Source organism: Rattus norvegicus, chromosome 10, assembly GCF_036323735.1.
Source record: "Rattus norvegicus strain BN/NHsdMcwi chromosome 10, GRCr8, whole genome shotgun sequence".
Taxonomy (NCBI): Eukaryota; Metazoa; Chordata; class Mammalia; order Rodentia; family Muridae; genus Rattus; species Rattus norvegicus.
In genome coordinates this window covers 104375513-104394938 of record NC_086028.1, presented here as the reverse complement: position 1 = coordinate 104394938, position 19426 = coordinate 104375513, and the positions used below count along the sequence as shown (strand labels likewise).

The 19426-nt window shown below is 50.5% G+C and overlaps 1 protein-coding gene and 1 long non-coding RNA gene across 8 annotated transcripts in view; both read left to right on the top strand.

Annotated features, from left to right (window-relative positions):
* The window catches only part of Rbfox3 (RNA binding fox-1 homolog 3), a 436924-nt gene that overhangs the window by 260925 nt on the left and 156573 nt on the right, over positions 1–19426 (top strand). The window contains exon 4 of one of the 7 annotated variants that reach the window (XR_010055160.1): positions 11884–11895. The gene's annotated coding sequence lies outside the window, so the exon portion shown is untranslated. 7 annotated transcript variants of the gene reach the window in all.
* LOC134480909 (uncharacterized) overlaps positions 1–19426 on the top strand; it is a 289699-nt gene that overhangs the window by 239058 nt on the left and 31215 nt on the right. The window lies entirely within an intron of this gene.

Sequence of the window (19426 nt, the reverse complement as noted above, 5' to 3'; positions counted from 1 at the left end):
GCCTTCCTGGGGTGTGAACACAACCAGCTTGTGAGATCCCTGAGCAGGCGGAGGCTGGACGGGACCTGACAGAGGAGGTGCCCTTTGTGCCTGCAGAAGGGAGGGTGTGAAGAAGCAGATGGCTGTTGGTTCCAGATTCTGTGATAACTTTTCAGGGACAGAAGTGCTAGGAAGATGAGTGTGGCTGAATCTCCCCACCCCCCTCTCAAGTGTGCCCTCCCCCACCTAGGTGTGCCATCCCCCAGCAGTCCCCAGCGCCTGTGATGCTCACCTGTCCTCATTTCCAGCTTCCCATATTCCACCTGCAGGAAAAAGCATCACTTACTGGACAAAAATCTGACAGAAGCTACTTAGAGGAGGAAGGTTTACCATTTCAGAGAAGGTCACCATTTCAGAGAGACTTTCCCACCATCATGGTGGGAAAGGCAGGGTGGTGTTGGCAGGCATGTGAGGCCATTGCTTCATGTCGTTTCTGGCAGAAGCAGAGAGCACAGGCCAGAATTGGAAACTATAAAACCTCCACGGGCACACTCTAGTGGCTCTACTTCTGCCAGCTTCTCTCCAAGACCCAAAACAGTGTCACCAGCTGGGAAGCAACCATTAAAACCTTCAAACCCCTGAATGGAATTTCTGCCTTAAGGATATAGTATTGAACCTCAGGAAAAGGAATCCAGAGATTCAGGAAGGGGGGAACAACCATCATGCTAGATGCTAGAACTGAAGCTGTCCATCATGTCTCTGAGCTAGGGACTCAGGACAGAACCATGACCAGAATGGAGGGATTAGAGGCAGCTGCTGGGGCCTGGGGAAGGATGGGGAAGGGTTATGGTGCTACCATGCCTGCAAGGAGCTGAATCTAGAGATGGGAGAGTGTCTAAGACAGCTGGAGTAGAGGAAGAGCTTTCTTTAAACACAGACAGACATGCCTACTGCTTCTCCCACTACGTGCTTTGCCCGTCAACTCTCCTGGTGGCCCCAGCACCTGGTGAACAGGGAACATCTGTTTCAAAGTGTACACAAGCCGTGCTCCATGAGCACCTGCAAAAATGGGGCAGGCTGTGAACAAGGAAGGCGATTTGCTAGATGTTTGGCAGGACAGGAGAGAAAGGGCTTTAAGGTTAAATTAAGAGCTCATGAAGGTCCGCTGTGATAGTGACATTAGGAAGGACCCAAAGGTAGGACAAGGGCACCAGGGCAGATCAGGCAGGGTCTGGTGACTGCCTGGTTCTGCTTGAAGGGAGAGTAAATCCCTATGGACCCATCAGCACCCGACCCTGATCTGACTCAGTAGACAAGCTAAGTCCTGGTCACAGACCGCACCCACTGGGGATGGCTCATGGTTATTGTAATGTGGCAATTGTGAGGAAGAAAAGCAGGTGAGAGGATACACCCCAAAAGTCAGTTATTCTGAGCAACAGTGAGGTCCTGAGTAGTGAGCACAAGCTGAGGTCTACCAGAAGGTCCTGAGTAATGAGCAGGAGCCAAGGTCTACCAGCAGGTCTGAGACAGGGAATCTGTCCTTCTGTAGTCACTGAGATATGTCCCCTCTCCCCACCCCATCTCTCACTGCCCAAACAGAGTCTACCTCACAATTGCCAATTTTACTGCTAGAAAGAGATCCTGGGAGAATTCACCAACATGCTTGCCCTGTGTTCTGTATGCTGGGCACCCGCAGTGTGAGCTCAGTCAGCATGTTGTTGAGCCAAGAAATTGAAGCACAAGGGTCTCCGATACCCTTACTACTATTCCCTCCTCCTTTCCTCCCCTCTTCTTCTCTTTCCCTCCTCCCCTTTCTGCAAACCTAGAGGGAAGAGGGCTCTTGGAAGCCCAGCCCTCTTCCCTCTCCACAGGCATTTGTCCGATGGTAGACAGATTTTGGGAGAAGAAACCTTCAGAAAGGCAAGCATTCCTCTACCTCCATGTAAGCAGGGCTTCCAGGCCATGAGGCAACTATGCCTCAATGGAGAGTATGGCTGGTCTTCCCAGGTGCCATTGGCCCGCCAAACAGGAGACTGCTTCCATATGACTCCACCCCAGTCACCCCAGCGCCACCATAGTGGCCCCAAGGTTCCTAAAGTTAAGAAAGGTGCCACCTAGTGTCAGTTCCTAGCATTGCACACTTCTCCCAGGACTCAGAAGAGGGTGGGGTCAGATGTGCACCTGTAGAATGGTAGCATAGTCCAGCTGGCTCTCTTCTGGTAACTGAAGAAGACTGATGTGTCTGGGGTTTACAGCATGCTGGTTACTCTGCTTGCCCTCAGTCAACAGTCAGCCCTACTGAATCTTCCTCTCCAACTCCATCAACCAGATGGCTTGATCTCTCCAGTCCTACCCTTTCATTTTCTTAAACTGAAAGAGAAAGAACTAGAAAGCAGGAATGTTCCAAAGAGAAGGTTAATGCCAAGCATGTAGACTATGGCCCTCTTAAGAATCCAGTCGTGGACTCTGGCATGATAGCAGCAACCAGATCAGGGTGTGCAGACACACTCCTCCCGAAGCCAGTAAGCATAGGCCTCCCCCAGGCTCCTTCTGCTGCAGGAGAAAGGAGCTGAAGAGTCAGTGTGACGGGGCAGGGGCAGGATCATAATCTCTCTCCTGTTCAGACAGCACCGTGGATAGCTGTTGAGGGTCCAGTCTTAAGAGGGCACAGGGAATCTAAGCCCTGATGCTGAGAATCAAGAGGTTACTAGCAGTCTGGATAACTGCTGTGGCCCAGGATCCAGTCCAATCCATAATGCCAGTCAAAGCAGACATACGTGATATCTTAAGGCTCAGAGAGGTTTCCCTAAGATAGCCAGCTCCATGGGAACTGTCTCCTGCTAGCGGCTTTCTTGCCCACTGGTTTTCTGTGTAGGACAAGGCATGTCCGCCAATGGTACCTGGGAAGACTAGCCATACTCTCCATTGAAGCATATACAGAACAGAACCCAGTACACACAAAATTCAAACAGAACTCACTACACAAAAATGCATGCTTTTCCAAGCAGACATAGGAGCAACTGGTTGGGCATATTGCTAGATCTTCACAAAACCACCCAGCCTCCCAGAGGGGTGCCTTTAGAATTTAGCCTCCTTAGTGTATTTTAGTATTTGTTTACACAGTATTACCTAGTTGGTGGAAAGGCTTCGGGGCAGAAAAAAAATTGTATGGCAGTGTGTGGGGACACTGATAATTGAGGATGGTGAGAAATGAAGACAGTGTCTGGGATTGTCATAGAATTGGTGGCAATATATGATGGCAGCCAGCGCCACTGTCACCATCCATATAGAACTGTGCATCAGCATGTCAGCTTTACTGCTGACAAAGGTCTGGAGCCATGACAGGGCAGTGGAGAATCTGGGGGCCCACTCATGACACCCTGGCCATTCACTTGGCTGGGACAGAAAAGATACACCCCAGGGCTGGCTGCATCCCTGTTCGAGAGCTAGGTGCTGAGTCAGGAAGACGTGGCTGCTCTTGGCCAAAGTTACAGCAGAGGAATCCTCAGACATTCTCTTCCCTGTCCTTCCCCAGCTCTGCAGGGTAGTGGTGCCCAAGCAGGTCTACAGATGAGTAGTCTAGGCTTGTCCAATACCACACAGAAATTGGACAAACCCCACGTGGGGGTTTGAATCTACATCTGGCTTTATTAAGCTCCAGGATGTCCTGTGATTTCCCTGTTTCCCAGTGACTGAGCAGAAAGATGATCAAGGGTCCCAAGCAGGCCATCTCCCCAGCCCAAAGCCCAAGAGGATAGCCATCACGGAAAAGGCAAGTCCCCACCCCACACCTATTTCTGGCCATTTTCAGGGGCCATTGGGAGCCTTGGCTCCTCTGAGGAGCCCATCACGGGGCACACCACACCTTTCTTGATGCTTTTATATCCCAAATAAAGACACAATATTCAGTACAGCATAAATTTTTAAGAAAGTTACGAAATACTACAAACCCAGGGTTTTCCCCCAGCTCTTCCAAAATAGTTCCTAAAACCAAACAGCACACAGACATTCCAAACGAGTCTCCATGGCAACCCCATGTTTGCTAGATTGTCCGCCTCTGACCATTGCTGTGAAAATGTGGCCCCAGCAAGAATCAGTTGGCTTGGGGAAGCAAATGCTGGATTTTGTGACCCAAGAGGAATTGTTTGGTTTGGGGAGAGCCAGGCAGCTTTACCGGTCAGACCAAACTCTCAAGGCAGGAAAGAGGCAGACTCGTGCAGCCATGACTGCTTCTAGCCACATTCCTAGTCAGCGAGGACACAGGCTGCTGTTGGGAGGGACTCTCAGGACAGCAGATTTCAAACCACTCCTGGGCTGCCTGCCCCCTTCACAATACCCAGGACTCCAAAGTTCAGTACACGCTGCCAACCTTACCTGTTCTCTGGACATCAAAACCCATATTCCAACCAACAGTGAGGTAGATTTATCTCAACATGGCGAACTTTCACATGTTCTATCTGTTCTGGAAGCAAAGCAGGGAGCTGTGAAGGACAGAAGCTTCCGACAGAGGCCGCACCTGTCACGTGGGACAAAAGGCCGATGATTTTTTAGCAGGTTTTCTCCGGACTACGGCTTGTTTTACTTCTGAACGTGAAAGCTTGTCGTGGCCTGCTTGGGAAACAAAACCACTTTGGCTCTTGGCCTATGGAGCTGGTTGTTTCGTTCCTTGGCTTTGGTACTGGTCTCCACATAAATTCAAGTGCAGGAAAAGGCCCGCAGCAGGTGGCTTCAACACAAACCACCTTAGAGGTGGGTGCACACACCTGAAAGAACCTGAGAAGCTGTGTGAGTCCCTGCAGGTCAGCCCTCCCCGCATGCCCACCAGCTGCTGCTACAGTATGTTAAACCAATACTGGACATGCATGCTAGACTTGGGAGAGGAACTGTGCCAGGTTGGACCCAGTCCCCCCGGGGTACTCAGAGAATGATTGCAAGCTGCTCTGTATTCTTGAGTTCTTTGCGATCCAGTCTGAATCGGAACAGACAGGCCTGATCTGCTCAGCCCTCTCCTCTGAGACCCTCAAAAACCCTTTAAGCCAGTAACCCACTTTGTACCCACTCTGACCCACAGCAGCCTTCCATGGTTACCTCATGGTTCTTTCCCTCTGCCTTGGTGAAGATAACCACTTCCCCACCGGGGCTTTCAGCTAATCAGTGAAGCTCGCCGAGCCAGGCTGGGTACTAGCTGCAGGTGCAATCCACTCCCTCCTTCATTTTTCATTCTGAATGAAATTAAGTGTTCCAGGAGCAGAAAAGAACACTTTCCCAAGGAGAAAAAGCATCGGTAAGTCCCTGAGGAGGAAACATTTTGACACAGACGTTTCCTTGAACTTCATTCAGGCGACACAGAGAGGTGCCCTCTCCCCTAGCTTCCCCTGCCCTCCTGGTAGACTCTCTCTATAGGCCTTCTGCTTGAATGTGCAGAAAGGAACCTGCCTATGTCATCCCATTGCCTGGATCCTAAGTTCTTCTCTGCTAACCCTTCTCTCCAGAGCTCGAGGTCAGTAATAACCTGCAAGGCATTTGGTCAGCACTCTTGGGCATGTCTTCTGCAACCACCGAGCTACTGTAACTCTCCCGTGTCCCCCTCCCTCTCTGCATTCTCTCTCCAGATATATTTGTCTCAGCAAAGTCTGTGGGGTCAGCTCAATGATGATCAAATTAATGGGCCGAGCCTGTGTTGACACGTCTGTTTGCAACCTGGCAGCGTGTTTATCTCCCTGGTGACGGCCCCCTTCATTAAGGTCTCTGAGAACCCAAAGCCATGCTGCCCGGCGCACAGAGAACCTGCCCAAGTGCATAGATTTACTTAAAAGCACAATCAGCCTCAAGGCCGGGTATCGATTTTAACACCTTTCGATGCATGAAAAGCCCTTGAGGAAGGCAGTTGAGTGTCCACGCAGTTGAGCACAAATTCCAGCCGGATCTACCAATTTCACCACTGAACGGGTTCTTAAGCTGAGCTAGGCACCCTCGCCCTTCCAGAAGAGCGCTGACAAAGTATCCAAAGAGTCGTGAGACCAGCCCAAGACGAACACTCACCAGCTCCCACCGGCTTTTGCCAAGACCATTACCTGGTGACTCCTGGGGTACTGGGACTCCAAGCTCTACCCCCACTCCCTGTAAGGTTTTTTGGACAAAGAGACTTGGACTTGAGTCGAAGTCCCTGCAGCTTCAGTGACAGTCTGAACAAGGGCTGGACTCACGTCTGCCTGTCTCTCTGAAGGTCTGGGGAAATCTGGGCTGGGCACTTGCCCACAGAGGTGACTCGTGTGGTGAGGAGACCGGAGCGCTTCATCTCCAATACAGTCCTTTCCCTCACTCCTGTGCACACTCGCTGGGAAGCGGTCTTCCTCTCCAGAACTATGGGAGGTTCTGCCCAGAGTGCTCTAAGTAAAATATTAGGGAGAGCAAAGCCGTGTCCCAGTCTACATGGGAAACCTGTCCCCAGCCTCCTGAGCAGTCCCTGACTTGGGACCAGGTGCCAGGGTAGACTCTACTTTTCCCTGCGGCTCTGCTGGGAGAAAATGGATACTTGTCACCCTGTCTGGTCCCAGTCTATACCATGTTTCTGAAAACTTTCACTCAGTTCTGACCAAAATGTAGCAGCTCTCCAAGTGGATGCCCACCTGAGCCCAGCTGTCCCCCCTGCTGAGGTAGCCTTGACGACAGGGTTCATTCCGCAGGCTCTCTGACACACAGGGCAGGCAGAGTGTATCTCCCTGCAAGGGTACAGAGCTGCCTTGTGAGGCATCTGGAGCAAGCCAGATGTCCCCTGAGAGTAAGGCATCATGTTCTTCAAACAAGTGTCATGACTATGCGGTCTCTGTGACCTCCTTCTGGGTGTCATCTTCTGGTCTTTACACAGGTACCCACAACAGAACTGTCATGTTTTCATCTGTATGAAGCAATGGCTTCCTTAGAGCATGTGCACAACTGTAGATGATGGTGTCTGCTTTCGTCTTTCCAAATGAATCTGGTGATAGTGCTCTTTCCTCTGGACTGTCCACTGCCACCCTACACACACATGTACACACATACACACACACACACACACACACACATGTTCATACACACTCTCACAGGCACACAAATGCACATGAGCACACACACACATGTTCATACATTCTATCTCACAAGCACATGTTCACATTCTCACACACACATGCACACACATGCATGTGCATACACTCACATGTTCACACACAGCCTCACACATGCATACACATGCACATGGGCACACACATGCATGCACACACACTCACATGTACAAACAAACTCACATGTTCACATACACTCTCACACATGCATACACATGCACATAGGCACACACACACTCACACACATACATGTGGACACATACATACAATCTCACACATGTGCACACACTCTTGCACACAAATACACTCAAGTTCACACACTCTCTCATACATGCACACACATGCAAATGGACACACACTCACACTTTCACACATGCACACACTCACATGTTCACACACTCACATGCATGCACATACATGCTGGGACATACACATACTCTCTTACACATGTACATTCTCTCTCTCTCTCTCTAACACACACACACACACACACACACACACACACACACACACACACACAGAGCCAGCATTCTGGATCACTTATGTCTGGGGTGCAGAGACTCTCTGAGGCCAACCCTGGATGACACTGGCCTATTTTCCTAACTTCTCAATGGTGACTGCCCTGCACTCTCTTTCCTGAGAGAGTGTCCTCTGCTAGAGTAGGCTGGCAGGGCCAGGATCAGCCCTGCATCCTCAGCCTGACAGAGAATGAACTCCCCATGGTGTCTGCTCCTTGCTGGCTGCAGAGGGTGGGCCAGACAATGGCTGCGGAGAATCTGCATTTACTGATTATGAACTAACTGGACAGGGCAGGGTGGTGGGGGAAACCTGGCTGGAACTGCTGCAAATGAATCGTTAGGACTGGAGAGTAGATGACTTCCTACACTTGGTCACTTGTCACCCACTGACTGCAGTGACAAAGAGATTCTTGCAACCCACAGGAATTATGGCATCAACTAGGACACAGCGAGTGGGGAAGGTTGAGAGGTTATGCAATGTACAGCTACATGCTGCAGAGTTCTGGTAGTAAATGCTGAGCACCCACTAGGTGCTAGGACTCATGTGCTCACATGCTGAGCACCCACTAGGTGCTAGGACTTGTGCCCTCACATACTGAGCACCCACTAGGTGCTAGGACTCATGTCCTAACATGCTGAGCACCCACTAGGTGCTAGAACTTGTGTCCTCACATGCTGAGCACCCACTAGGTGCTAGAACTCGTGTCCTCACATGCTGAGCACCCACTAGGTGCTAGAACTTATGTCCTCAGATGCTGAGTACCCACTAGGTGCTAGAACTCTTGTCCTCACATGTTGAGCGCCCACTAGGTGCTAGGACTCATAGCCTTACATGCTGAGCACCCACTAGGTGATAGAACTCTTGTCCTCACATGCTGAGCACCCACTAGGTGCTAGGACTTATGTCCTCAGATGCTGAGCACCCACTAGGTCTAGAACTCTTGTCCTCACATGCCCAACCTGTAGAAGGAGAGACATCTGCCCTGCCTGTCCCAATCCATCTGCTTCCTCCTGCTGGCCCCACCCAGTTTCATCTCCCCTGCATTGAACCTTTTCTTTATCACAATGCTAAGTTCAGGAAGCCGGGTTTGTAGACACAGTTCTACCACTCAGTGTCTGAAATTTGGCCAGGGATGGCTGTCAGCACCACTTTCCTGTCCCTGGGACCCAGCGAGGGGAACGGATGCTGGCCCTGCACTTGTAGGACATGTGACTGTTGCCCCTCCCTCCTGGCTTCTATTTCCTCCTCTATCACTAAGGTCCAATGACCACTGGGTCCTGTTCTGTCATCACCTGCCCCAGCCACTCCAGCTGAGCATCAGGTAAGCTGATCATGGCAAGTGGCCACAGGCTGCAGGTCTGATGAAGCAAGAGCTCTGAGTCAGCAGCTCTGTCCTTAGTTCTGCTGGAGTCCACAGCAGGCCAGTGACACCAAGCCCTGAGGGCTGCAGGTGGCAGAGCTCCAGGTGGAATTCAGTAAACAGCAAAGGCCAGTAGCAGGCAAGTGGGAGGCTACCTATCTGTTCTCTAGCGCCACCTCCTGGGCAGGCCAGTTCCCACAGACTCCAGCTTGGTCGGGCACCTGCTTGAAGCAGCCAGTCAGAAGGTCCTAGCTTCAAATTCGCCTTCTAGGGGTAGCTACCCTCCATGGTGGACTTCTGAGCCACCCATCACACAGGGCAAAGCTAGCAGCTCGGTATCCGGGGTCTTGGCTCTCCGGTGGAATATCAGGGGCAGGGACTCAGCTTTTCTGAGCTCAGGACGAAAGCTTCTCTTTCTCGTGGTGTAAAGAGTAAGAGAGAGCAGGGGTTGGAGAGAGTTAGAGAGAGAGAGAGTTAGAGAGTGGGGGGGGAGTTAGAGATAGAGAGTTCGAGAGTGACAGAGAGTTAGAGAGTGAGAGAGAGTGAGTTAGAGGGTTAGAGAGAGAGAGAAAGTTAGAGAGTTGGGGGGGGGGTGACATTCCTGTCAGGCTACCTTCCTACGTCGTGGCACACATGCAGAGGTCAGAGGATAACCTTGGGTGTAATTCACCTGCCACCTTGTTGAGGCAGGGTGTCTGTTGTTCAGTCATTGTCTGTGCCAGACCAGCAGGCCCGTGAGCTCCCAGAGTCTCCAATCTTGGCCTGCCATCTTGCTGTAGGAATGCTGTGGTCCTCAGGGTGTTGTGTGACTTTTCTATTCACCCCAGACAGAAACTAAGGACTCACCTTTTTTAAAAAAAATTATTCCACCCACCTGGCTGTGTGAACTCACTATTGGGGTCACTTACAGAAGCATGAGGGGCTCAAAGATGGCTGCAGTCCCCAAGAAGGCCAATCCAGGAGGCCTGCACCCTTGAAGCTTCCTGTACACTTTGCCACTCACGGACATTGCTTCTGTGACCGGAGGGGAGCGCACAGGAGTCTAGAACTTCTCTGCATTGCCCTCCTTTTTTTTTTAACTTAAGAGTTTTATTTCTGAGAACGTTATGCAGAGCATTGCTTCCGTATTAACCCCATCCTTCCCTCCAACTCCTCCCAGGTCCCCTCCCAGACTGGTAATCTCTTCTTTTATTATTACTGGTATATGTAAAAACACATAAACATAACACATACATATAAACCCACATGTAAAACCCAGAGTCCATTTGGCTTTGCTCATATGTATACGTGTCCAGGGCTGACCATCCGAGGTTAGGCAATCTGTGTTGAGCTTCAACTCTGGAGGAGAAATGTTCTCTCTCTCTCTCTCTACCCATTGGCCACCCATAGCTCTTCATCTAGAGGTGGGGCCACATGGAGTTTCCCTATCCACACTGACACTGTCTGTAATAGTGACATTATGCCTGGCTTGTTCAAGCATTTCACTGAGTGTTCATGGGTACAGCTTCCCTGACACTGTCCCGCAGCAGATTCCTGGTCCTCCAGTTCTTATAACCTTCCCACTCCTCCCACCCCTCTTCTGTACTTCGGGTGTACCCGCTGGGGACGGGCAGCCCACAGGCTTAGTTTCTTGCTTCACACTCCCTCCAAGAGCAGCTAGCTCTGTGCCAGGGCTTTGAAAATATATCTTGGTTCAGAGGATATCTCCAGTCTTGAACACGTCAGAGCCTAGGGATCTTGTCAGATTTGGGGGAACATGTCAAGGCCTGGTAACACATGAGATCTTGGAGAGCACAGTGGGTCTTAGGATACAATGTAGAGCCTTGTTGTTCTAAGACCAGAGCAGAAAGGCCCTGGCTGCAACTGATTCAGTTCCTAGCTTTTCTGCAACAGTTCTCACCCCAGATGGGCACCTCATCACCCCCTATAGAAGGGGTTCTGTTGGGCTGGAGAGATGGCTCAGCGGTTAAGAGCACCCGACTACTCTTCCAGAGGTCCTGAGTTCAATTCCCAGCAACCACATGGTGGCTCACAACCATCTGTAAAGAGACCCGATCCCCTCTTCTGGTGTGTCTGAAGTCAGCTACAGTGTACTTATATATAATAAATGAATAAAATCTTAAAAATTTTTTAAAAAAAAGAAGGGGTTCTGTTTACAGCCCCAGTTTAAGTTGTGGTCCGCAGGTTTCCTCCTCACTTTTATCTCAACCCTGGCAGGCTGTGTGCCCTCATTTGAAATTGAGAGCACTGTCCCCCATGCCTGCCTAGAAAGATCAGATCCCTCAGGACTGTGCTCCCACAGTTCTGCTGAATAGCCCTCTTCCCTCATAAGCACCCAACCCACAGTGGCACCATCCAGTAACACCAAGAAATCAGTAACTTCCTGACTTGCATAAGGCATGTCCTGAGTCCTCAAGTCTGTGACATCCATAGTTAGCTCTCTTCACTCATAGAGAGCCCTCTCCAAGCACCACTCTCAGTGACTACCCTTGAACCTTGGCCTGGTGGCGTCTTAAGCCCCCATGGCATGTGAGCCCAGCTTGGCCAGCTGGCTGAGAAGATGGGTGGAAGCCCAGGGTTGGTGGGGCTCTTGGCTTGCAGAGTCTGCAGCTGTGATGCAGGGACAGGGCCATGGGCTGATTTACAATGTTTCAGGGAGCTGTGTATGGGAATGTCTTCTGGTCTTTAAATTAGTCATGAGGCCAGATCCCACCAGCATAATTAGAACCCTCAGCTAATGATTATTTATGGTGTTTGGAATGTGCATTAACCCGATTATATTAAATATTAAACTCAATTGTAGTACTCGCATCTGTATTTACAGTGGGAGATACAGGGCAACCCCCCTACCACAGAATTCTCAGAAAGCTCCTGGCAGAACCAAGCAGACAGGGCAGAAGCCATCTGTGCTTTCAGAGAGCGGAGAGAGCCCAGAGCCCAGACCCAACGATGGGCAAAGGAGGTGTGTGCACTGCATCAGGTGGGGCAAAGAAACAATAGGCACCATGGCTGCATCAGTCCTGATGGAACGAGATACCCACCCTGCCATGTGTCCTCCTGCTGCCCACACAGCCTCAGACGGAAATAAAAACAGCCCTGCCATCCTTATTCCCACGTAGCCATGAGGCTCGACGTCTAGAGTCCATGGGAGACCAAGGCGGTGTCCTCTTCAGCCTGGCCTAGATGGGGTAGGCAGGTATGCAAATTCCAGGCTCTGGAAGCTGGATGGGCAGCTGTTCTGCTCTCATTATTCCATGAATAGGTAGTGCGCTTTCCTACCATCAGCCTCCTCCCCTCTGGAAGAAAGCAGGAATCATTACAACCATGGAAGCCGCCAGTGTTAAGGCATGCAGACCATGCAGGGTACACAGCATCTCAAAACATTCTAAAACAGTGATATGAAGATTTAATCTGCATGTCATGATGGTGGGCACTAGTTGCCATTTACTAGGCTCTAGAGTCACCTGGACACATCTGTGATGGGTTGTCTTGATTGTTTTAACTGAGGCGCCAAGACTCACACATTGTGGGTGGTGCCATTCCCTGGCTGGGATCCTGCAATATTTAAGTGGAGAAGAGCAGCTGAACAGTAGCAACCTCCTGACTGTGGATACAGTGTGTCCAGCCCTGCAGGATTCCATGGCTGTCTTGTTGTTGTGAGACACATGCCTCCCCACTTCCTGAGTGTGGATACAGTGTGACCAGCCCTACAGGCTTCCACACCATTGTGGTTATCATGTCATTGAGCAGCATTATTCCTAGAGAGATGTGAAGAAATGACTACTTACCTCAGATAGGGAATTGACAACAGACCAAAATGTGGATATCACCAAAGTCCAACTTGAGAAACCAGTGAGTTTAATTGGGTCACTTAAAGGAGAAGACATGACTTAAAGGCAGCTGCATTAACAATGCCTGCCTAGCATAGGTGATAATTCACAAGACCTGAAAATCTGGAGCGCACTGCACCAACCTGCAGCAGATAAACAGGTTGGACAGTGTCCTTTCCAGATGACTCAGCTCTCTCCTAGGTTGGTCTCTGCCTCTACTACACAACTCAGCTGCTCTGAGAATGTCTCTCAGCAGTCTTTATTGCTTGTGTTTCTAGAAAAGGAGCCCACTGAATCTAGTTAGTTTCAGGGACTTCCTGAAGCTATTGAGTTATTTATTTCCTGAGCTTAAGGAGTTTCTGTACAGGGTGGAATGTTTCACTACCTCCCTTTTCAGCATCCTGTGTCTTGATAACTTTCCTCCAAGATGAAAGGTTTTAATTTCACAGGAAACTGCTACCCAACTCTCATTCTCCTAACAATGTGACAAGATACCTCCTGGTCCTGCCCTCTTGATTTTTTTCATCATGATGGAGTGTACTGTAAATAAGAATAACCCCTCTCTTTCTTAAGTTGGTTTTCTCATGGTATCTTATCACAGCAATGGGAATAGACATGTAAGACATATGCCCTCTATCACCATCTTATCCCAGTGAACTCCCAGATACACAGCCATTACTATAGCAAGTCTAGAGTCCTATCACTGCCCTCAAGAAAACCTTAGCTGTCACTGCCTATCTCTCAAATTCTACTCCTGGCACTGGTGAGCACTCTGTGTGTCCATTCCAGACTGTGGCCTCTTTTTGACTTTCAGCAGCTGTCCTGTGTTCAAGGGCCTCCCGTGTTGCAATGTGCATCTTGTGGTTGAGTACACAGAGGGTCACACTGTGTTCATCTTGGTCTTCAGTTGAGCTGAGACAGATTCTGTGGGTGAACGAGTCAGCACCTATTATCTTGGTCCAAACTCAGCACCTATTATCCAAACTCAGTTAATAGCGGTTCCTGACTGACTCACAGCACTGCCTGTCTTCTAGAGCAAACACAAATGGGCACCACTTATCTCCTGGTACCGACAAGGGTGGAGTGAGGAAGAGACATGCATTCGGCCCAGCCGCTGAGCTCAAGGCATTGATAGTGTGGGGTAGGTTGAGAATTGGTTTACAAATAAAACCCTAGAAAGGAAGTCCCAGGATGGCATGAGGGCTGAGTGGAAGACAGATCAGGGATGGGGAAGATCTCAAATCTGAGTGTAAGGCCTTGCTGGGAGCTCCATGACCTGGAGAGGTCATAAGGCAGAGTTTGCGACAGCTGGGACGAAGGCCCAGGGAAAGAACAAGCTAAATAGGATTTCTAGGAGGAAGTGGGGCAGGATGGAGAGAGGGAGAGAGGAAGAGAGGAAAGGAGGAGGGAGAGAGACAGAGACTTAACATGGAGACAGTGGAGAAGAGACAGGAAAGAGGTTGAGAAACAAAGAGAAAGTCAGAGACAGGAGCATACACTTGGCTAGAGACCAGATAGGAGGACAGGGTAAAGAAAGAAGCAGAGAAGAAAAATAGTGGGGTGGGGCACCCCGGGGGTATCTAGGCACAGCTGATAAGAAGAAGAGGTTATCCTTCTGCACCCCCATTCTGCTGGATGATGAGGACAAGTGCTCTAGAGAAGAAAGTTGGCAGAGTACAGCATGAGAAGAGTGTGAGGTTAGATGTGAACCCTTGTTTCCTTCAGCCAAGGGGTCCCTCTGCCTCTTCTCTTAGCCCAGGGGTGACTCTAGGCTGGCAGTCAGCAGCAGCCTGCAGAGCAAGTCAAAGGAAGAAACAGCCACCAGAATCCATTTCACCTTTCTGGAGGTAACCCAGGCCATCAGCCCCAAGGGCTGCAAAGTCTCTTTCCTGTGAAGAGGGCAGAGGCAAAGATACCCAGGAGCCGTGAGGTAGGACAATGAGCCTCAGCTGGGTACAGCACGAGGTAGAGGAAAATGTATATCCAAATACGTGTCCATAATATAACCAAGAAACTTTGGACTGGGGTGCTGCATACAGGCTAAGCATCTACAGGCTTGTGGCGGTTGTGCATGTGAGTGTGTGTGTGTGTGTGTGTGCAAGCCCTTCTTCACATGAGGAATAAATAGCAGGACATCAGGTGTCTGTCTCTGGCTCATCTGCCTTATTACTTTGACGCATGTCTCTCAGTGAATGAAAAGCCTGACATTTCTGCTATGTTGTCTGGCTAGAAAGCTCTCAGGACCTTCCTGTCTCTGGCACATGCACACACATGCACGCACGCACGCACGCACACACACACACACACACACACACAGTGGCTGGGGCTACAGGAGTGGACAAGCTATACTGAATTAAAAGAAAAGATGTTATTTCCCCATTAATTAATTTAGTTATTCACTTTACGTCCTAATCGCAGCCCCCCTTTCCTCCCAGTCCCCTCATACAGCCCTCCCCAAAGGTGTTATTTTTACATTTAATTGTGTGTATATGCATAGCAGTGGGGTGTGTGTGTGTGTGTGTGTGTGTGTGTGTGTGTGTGTGTATCCAATGCAATGCTCACAGAGGCCAGAAGAGGGCATCGGGTTTCCTAGAGGTGGGGTCACCGGCGTCTGTGAGCTGAGAACCGAGCTCAGGTCCTCTGCAAAGTGAGTCTGAATTCTCAGCCTCTGCAGCCCTTGTGCCTGTCTCTTTGCATGGGTGATGTAGATTCGAACCCTGGTACTCTCTCATACTTGCACATAAAGCTCCCTCCCCTACTGATTTCCTCGACCCCTTCATTCTTTTTACATGACACTTACATGACATTGGTGATTCAAACACCTGATTCAAAGTGTGCACGAGGTGTGTGCAGAATCTGTACAAACCTCACATCAGCTTAGGCAAAGGGCCGGGGCACCTGTCAACCCTGGTGTCCAGGGGAAGTCCTGGAACTCAAGGCTACTGAGTGATTTGTGTCTGCTATCGTACCAGTCCATGTAAACGGAAGTACAGCTCCCATGGAACCCAAGACTGAGCCTACCCAAGAAATAGGCTGTCACCAGAGATAGGATATCGAGGCTCCAAGCATCCTCGGATGTGGCATCTTTCCTGGGGTCGCTCTCATCCATGGGTCCCACTGTCAGCAGTGGAGTTGGTTTAAGCAGTGGTTGCCAATCCAGGACTGGTTTATTCTCAGTGTCTGTTCTTGGGCTGTTGGGCTGTGACTCCCCGAAGGGAAGCCCCTCATGTCCCACAAGTCTGGTACTGACTGTAGACTGTGAGCCCTCTCTGAATCCTTCTTCTTATTGGCCTAGTGACCCCAGCAAGTCCTAAGACCTCTGAGCCTTGTTCTCATGGGAAAGCAATGGGTCTACGCAGGTCCTGGGGCTGTTTTGGAGTCAGTGGGCCAGCACAGCACCTGGCCTAGGCACCCCTCTTGGCTAGAGGCTGAAGTGTGTGTGTGTGTGTGTGTGTGTGTGTGTGTGTGTGTGTGTGTGTGTGTGAGGGCATCATACATCCCCAGGCCTCCTTTCTGAAGCTGACATTTTCTGAAGTGGCTCTACACACTCATAAGGCTCATGTTGTCGTTGTTCTCAGTAAGGAAGCAGGATCCAGGGAGTTCACGGTGTTACCCAGAGTTGGCTGTAGGGCCAGAACATCAAATAGGATGGATGGAAGGAGGATGATGTAAGACAATATGAGCTCTGGAATCCTGGCTCAGGTACTCTCCATCCCTGGAGAGCCCCTTAGGAGAGTCTGGCAGCAGGAAGGGACAGTGACAAGGCACACAGCTTTATTTTGTATGGAGTCTGCGAAGCTAGTCCCACGCTCTGGAGTCTGGGAGGAATGACTGACTTGGCCCTGACACTGGACAGTCTACAGAATGGGCACAGATAGTCTGGGCGGGGCCCTTGGTGCACATCATCATGACCTCATGAACAAGGCTGTCCTCATTGTGTGTTTTATGGACTTGCTGTTCACCTCAGTGTGCATTCACATGTCTAAGCACTGCCATTTCCTGAGGTCCAGGACAGGAAAGAGTCGGCCAGGTCAGTTCCTTGTGCTCTGCTCCCATTGTGCGCATAGTAGGACCATCTCTCAGACACGCTTTGACTGGCTCCTCCACAGTCCTGCCGTGTTTCTCTGAGCGTGCTCACTCAGGCCACCACATTCCAATGCAGAGTCCCAGGAGCTTTCTGTGGTTGTGTCACTGTAGCCAGCCTTCATCATCACATACATGTGAACGAGTGTATACAAGTGTGTGTGAGTGTGGGTGTTTAAGTATGTGAGAGTGTGAATGTAGGTGAGAGTGTGAGTATATGAATGAGTGTGTACGTGTTGGTGTGGGTGTGAATGTGGATGCCAGAGTGGGAGTGTGTGTGGGTGTGAGTGTGAGAATGTGGGTGTCAGAGTATGGGTGTGTATGAGTGTGTGAGAGTGTGAGTGTGTGAATGAGTATGTGGGGAGAGTGAGTGTGTAAGAGTGTGGATGTGTGAGTGTGTATCTCAGAGTGTGAATATATGAATGAGTGTGTGAGGGTATGAGTATAGGTGTGAATGTAGGCGTCAGAGTGGGAGTGTTAGTGTGTGAGTGTGAGAGTATGTATGTGAGAGTATGGGTGAGTGTGTGAAATAGTGTGTGTAAGTGTGGGGGTGTGTGTGAATGAGTGTCAGGAGTGAGAGTATGAGTGTGCGTGAGCATGTGTGTGAGTGTGGTTGTATAAGTGTGTGTATGAGTAGGTATGTGAGAGAGTGTAAATATGTGTGAATGTGTGTGTGTGTGTGTGTGTGTGTGTGTGTGTGTATCTATCTCTGCGTTTGAACTTCCCCTTCCTAGCAGGACAAAGAGCCTTGGGTGATTTCGATCTGACGTACCTCCGTCCCGCTGTCTCCTTTGTTGAGGTGGGGCTTGTCACCTGATGGGCTCCAGGAGTGACTGGACCCTGAGAGTCTCACCTCACCTGTGGGCTCATCACGTGATAGAGTTATAACATGATGGTGTGTTGAAAGGTGGGGACAGGGAAAGGCAGAGCTGAGTTGGAAGAGGCAGATGCCTGGGTAGTGTGTCCTTGGTACTCTATCTTGCCTTGGCCTCTTCCTGTGACCTTTCTCTCTGCTTCACCATGACGTCCACCACTCCACCGGAGCCTCCCAGCCTCCAAAACAGTGGCCTGGAACAACCATATCTTCCTCACGTTTTCTTACATAGGCGTTTATCACTGTTCAACTCCATGCCATGTCTGAACTGGGGGAGGAAGAGTGTGAAGCCAGGAGGGGCTGAGGAGGGGTCAGGGATATGACTGGGAGCAAAAGCCATGCCATCATGAGATGGAGGGACAGGACACGGTTGCTAAAACAAGAAGAGTGTAACAGGGAGAGGGGACAGCGGCATCCAGGGGCTCGAGGTGGGGGCTGTGGGAGGAGGATGCAGACACAGAAGGCTAGAGAAGCAGAACAGAGCCTCGGCTCACCTCACGGTCGCTGACGGCCAGGACATGTGTGTCACTTGGCTCAAGGGTGGGAAGATACAGAAGGCCAGATGGCTGCATGGCAAAGAGAAGGTTGATTTTAACTCCCATGAAGTTGGGGGGCAGCGAGGCCTGGCTTTCACGGAGGGCACAGAAAAACTCCTGTGCTGCAGTGGGAGATGGCAGCCAGCCCGGCCTGGAAGTTAGCCATGGAGGACGGAGCTGGACTTGACCTTTGCGGTTCACAGCCCACACTCGGAGCAACGGGGAGGTCGTCGTCAGCAGAGTCAGTCGTTTGGTCGCAGAGAACTTTTTAATAAGGGAAGTTTTCGGTCACGGAATGAGAGGTGAGGTGAGGTGGGCCGAGAATCCCTGAGGTCACCTCAGAGGCAATTTGGGGGTCAGCCAAGGTCTGGCTGGGTGACCTATGACCCCTGCCAACCCTGAGCACCTACACACCTGTGACAGATGGATCTCAAGTCTGTTAGTAACTAATGGGCAGCAAGCAAGAAAAATGTACTCATTAGTCTTTCTAGAAAAGAGGAAGGCACGGATAAAGCAGAGGGGAGGCATGGGATAACTTCCCGGAGAGGGGGTGGGGTCTGCAGCGAGGCTGAGGGTGTTTCTGATGTGCGCCAGTGGTGGGATTCTATAGCTGAAGGTGGATACAGACGTTCTTTGCTTTGTGGGGCGTGAGGAGTGGATGTATGTGCACCAACCCCTGGAGAAGCCTGCCTGTGGAGAGATCCTTCTCCTGCCCTCCTCCTGATGGGGCCTGTCACCTTACTGAGCAGCACTTGCACATTTCCACACTAAGACTCCTGTCAAATTCCTGTGTGGCTCCTGGGGGTCTCCTTCCCTGAGGAAATGGTTGCAAATGGAGTTCCAAGGAGGGAAGCGGTGAGGAGGCAATGGGTGACAACCCAGTAGCTTATCCATGTAAATGTGAGATGGCCCAGCCCCAGAAGCTTGTGTGACTGAACAAAGAAAGGAACCCTCTGAACAAAACTGAGGGAAGGGAGACGGAGGCCCAGAGAGAGCAGGATTGCAGCTTGTGCCCAAGTAGCTGGCCACTGCCCCAAGCTGGCTCACGTCAATGGCCGTTTTCAGGCATAGAGGAATGTCGTAACTTCTTTTTTTTTTTTTTTCTTTTTCTTTTTTTCGGAGCTGGGGACCGAACCCAGGGCCTT